The sequence below is a fragment of the Notothenia rossii genome (assembly GCF_949606895.1).
Source record: "Notothenia rossii genome assembly, chromosome: 1".
Taxonomy (NCBI): Eukaryota; Metazoa; Chordata; class Actinopteri; order Perciformes; family Nototheniidae; genus Notothenia; species Notothenia rossii.
This window is the reverse complement of record NC_136912.1, coordinates 84,649,682-84,653,972: the sequence shown is the minus strand read 5'-3', so window position 1 is coordinate 84,653,972 and position 4,291 is coordinate 84,649,682.

Sequence of the window (4,291 nt, the reverse complement as noted above, 5' to 3'; positions counted from 1 at the left end):
CGGTAAGATGTTTTAGTGAGGTCATAGTCTTCAGCAGGAATGAAAAACCCTGAAAGGAGTTAACATGTTTCCACATCCAGGTCTTTCTACTTGAAGTCAATGAAGTTATTGATGGGTTTTTCATTAGATGTTCTGAAATAAGGTCAGGGGTTAACACAAGCCTTGGAGATTACATTTTTTCCTACAACATTAAGCATGTTGAATTTGAAGCATTGATTGAAACAGGTGGTTGCAATAAAGTGAGAGTATAAAGGTGGTCGGAAGTATTAAAAAGTTACTCATGCCGCAGTGATGATGTTCCTTTATAGCCAAAACGTAATCTTTACCCATTAATTTTAGATAGCTGTTTAATTTGAACACATTTTAATTCAGACTACAAATGACTTCCAGATCACTATTTCAACTTTCCTTCTGGCTTGCATATTTAATGAAGATTTCATTTGTATCTTCCAATCGTTTCAACTACTATCAAATAACTGCAGAAGTATTTCCTGGGGAGAAGTAGCCTTGGGTCAGAGTCACTGCATTATATTCTGTTTCAGACAAATGGCCCTGTAACAGGTTGTCTGCAGGATGTGACAGAGTGAACTCACACCTCAGCAGTGACTGTAAAATGAAATATATGTCATCAGTGACATCAGAGAAAGGAATCAGTGATCCTATCTTCCTGTCAGTTGCAGGATGTATGCAGCAATGCCCAGTTATCAGTCAGTGTCTTGTATTTTCTCAGCTGGGTGACAGACGCTGTCAACATCTGCAGTCCTTCTCATTGTTTACGGGCCATGAACACCTCAGAGGGGAGTAATGAACCAATTCTTCCCTCTTAAAAATAAACTGATTATAGTTCAGGTATGCACAACCAGATGTTCTTTTTCCAGGGCTGCATCCAAAGGATTTAGTGTCATCCATTGCACACATTATCTTGAACTGCCATCCATAGCAGGAGACAAGAGGTGATCTGAAATATTTTGGAAAATCGCCTCAGGGGACAAACTGCTACCTACTTTGAAACACACACACACACACACTCACACACTCACACACACACACACACACACACACACACACACACACACACACACACACACACACACACACACACACACACACACACACACACAAACACACACACACACACACACGCACACACGCACACACACACGCACGCACGCACGCACGCACGCACGCACACACACACGCACACACACACACACACACATACACACACACACACACACACACACACACACACACACACATGCTGGCATTTGTATGTGTAAACCACATAAAAGGCAATGAAACCAATGTAACACAATCTTTGAATATATATGATAAATCAACATTGATGATAATGTTAGGAATGAATGAATCACATAAAAGTGATGAAAGTGTTTAGATTAGATTACTTGAAATTATAACATTTCAGACATGATTACAAATGCTTATTGATGCAATTCTGTGAAAGCTGTTTTTGGAATCATTCTAATATACGTTTATTTAATAGCACAGGGGGCGTTTAGATTTCCCATGGTACTTTGTCTCCACATTACTTTGTTTGCAAAAGTTAGTTTGGTGTATATTAATATAAAATGTCCCGGCTCCAGCCAAACATTGTTAGTGTGATGCAGCTATCAGCAGCTCGTATCAGGGCATGAACTGAATGATTTCTGCGCAACTGAACTCTAAAATCCCAACAATTGATTGTTCAATTATCCATTCTGTATTGAGTGAGGCAGGATGTGCTGCTTCACTGTTATTGTGTCTCATAGTCCAATACGAGGGTCTGAAATCTGCAGAGCCTGATAAGAACCCCGGCTGGTCTGTCCATTCACAAATTTCTCATGAGGTCACTTTGTTGGATATTAAAAGTCAGCGGGGTGGCTGAGTAAGAGCTGGTGGGGGGGGGGGGGGGGGGGGGAAGAAAGTAATGAACCTCCGGATGTTTTTCTCTCTGTCATGATAACACTGCTGGTTCCTTCCTACGAAAAAAGGAATGTCCAACTACAGTGACTACACTTCATATCAAGGAAAAGAGAGGTATCTATGTCACCAGTACCTCTTTGTGTGTGTGTGTGGGTAAGTGTGTATGTGCATGTGTCTTTGGTAAATAATTCATTCATTCAAGTGTTGTTGTGCCGGTCAAGCACAGCTGTACAGGAAAGAGACCCTCTCAGGTTATCAGCGCTCTCACCGGACACTCACGTCATTCCCCAGCCACATTGCAGATGTGTTTTCTCTTACCTAAAAGGGCAAACCTGGCAGGGAAACTACAGCAGTACATGGGACATAAAACAATAAGGAAGAGTCCTGTGGTGTGTTTTTTCTACAATTCCTAAAAAAAAAAGCTGAAACAGAAATCAGGAGAGAGTAATAAAACAAAAGGAATATAATCAGAAAAGTAAATTGTTGAATGCCATAGCGTTTATTCCTACAACTCTTTTATTTCAAAAACAGTTGCAAATAATGTGGTCTTTAGGTCAGTTTTTATCTTTTGGAAAACATTTAAAAATGACACCCAGTTGTAGATTGAACAATAACGTGCCTCCAGTGTGGCAAATTGGGAATTTCTACTAATTGGTAAAGTTGTTCATAGACCAAAGTGTGTCAAGGTGACTTCACTCTGCTGTCCAGTGGCGGCGCTAGGGGGTGGCCACTTCGGCTCAAGCCCCGGATGTTTTCTGAAAAGCCCCGGATGTTTCACTTAAAAAAAAAAAATTATTATTATTATTTTTTTAAACGTCTCGGGAGTAATGTGCAGTACCAGAGTCCACCAGAGAGGCAGCCGCTGTGGGACAGTAGCCTGCGTACTGCGTAACCTTCCCTGCCTTGAAGAAGAAGTGATCCTTCCTAGTGCCCATTACCATATGGCTCTGCTAGTGCCTGACAAGTTTTAAGCTAGTAGCCTATAAAGTTATGGATATTAGAAAGTTATTTTCATTGAAAAAGGCGCCACAAGCTGCAGCAGCAGCAGTAGTATCAGCAGCTGACAACAATGTCATCACCAGTAGTGAAGAAACGGATGATGTTTCAGGTTTGTGAATCTAATGGTGATATCTGCAGTCTGGCTGACTGAGTAAGAAGTGAAAAAGAGTGATGTAATGTTAATGTTAAAGTAAACATGGAGTAACCACACTAATTATACCCTTATATGTTAGTATGTATACAGAACATGACTAAAAATTATCCTAAGATGTAACGTTAACCCTTCATACCTCAGTCTATCTTTAAGACACTAAAATAACGTATTCCAATTTTTATATTGTTTTGGAATTATACCTGCTCTCGTTTCAGCACACTTAACAACGGAACGCAACGGAACTGACAGGCAACGGAACTGACAGGCAACCCTCTGAATCAGACTCCGATTGGCTGTGACTGCATCCACTCAGAGTGTCCGATTCAGAAACGTGACTCTTACACTCTTTACGTCACAAACAAAGATGGTGGATGAGAATAGATCTATAAAACGATAAGCAATGCGCCATAATCAAGGTGAGACTATCCGCATCCTTTAAAACTCTACGCACATTTGTTTCACCGAAATAAGTAAACGACTGTATTTGAGTGAGTTAAGGCATTAGTTTGCTTCATTAAAGGATGTTAATGAATAAGTGTTCTCCAGTGCCTTTTGTCCGCTTTAAGGTATTATTAAGGTAGGGTTAATGTTGCTCTCAAAGCGCACCAGATTGATGCTTTTAACTTCAATATTTAAAAAAATATCTTCCCGGGGGAGCATGCCCCGGACCCCCCTAAAGGAGGCAACAACCTCCCTAAAAGATGTTCGGTCCACCCCCCACTTTAAAAAAAATAGCACTTTACCCCTGCACCCCCCAACAACTCCTGGGCTAAGCCCCGGATCTCGAATCTTACTCCCTTCTATATTTAAATTAAAGGAGTCTTGGACCTCTTGAATCGTCAATCAATCACAGTGACCTTTTAGGAAATATTGTTTGTTTTTTAACTTAAATGTGTGAAGGTTTACTGACGTGCAAAGTACATCTGGTGTATTGTCATCTGAATGATCTAGGACTTCAGACTCAGAGAGAGAGACCATGTGCCTATGGATGTTTATTTAGCTGTTAACAGCTCAGATTGAGCGGGAAGGAAGACTGATATCCTCACTCTCAAAATAATGGATGCAGAAACAGGATGTTTGTTGCATACTATACAAGGTGAAGAGATAAGCGTGTATGGACAGGGGAAGTGCTGCAGAATCTTTCATCTTCCCAAGTCACTTGATTTCATTCTTGAAATGTATTATTAAGATAAAAAAGTAAAAAGAAAAACAGGC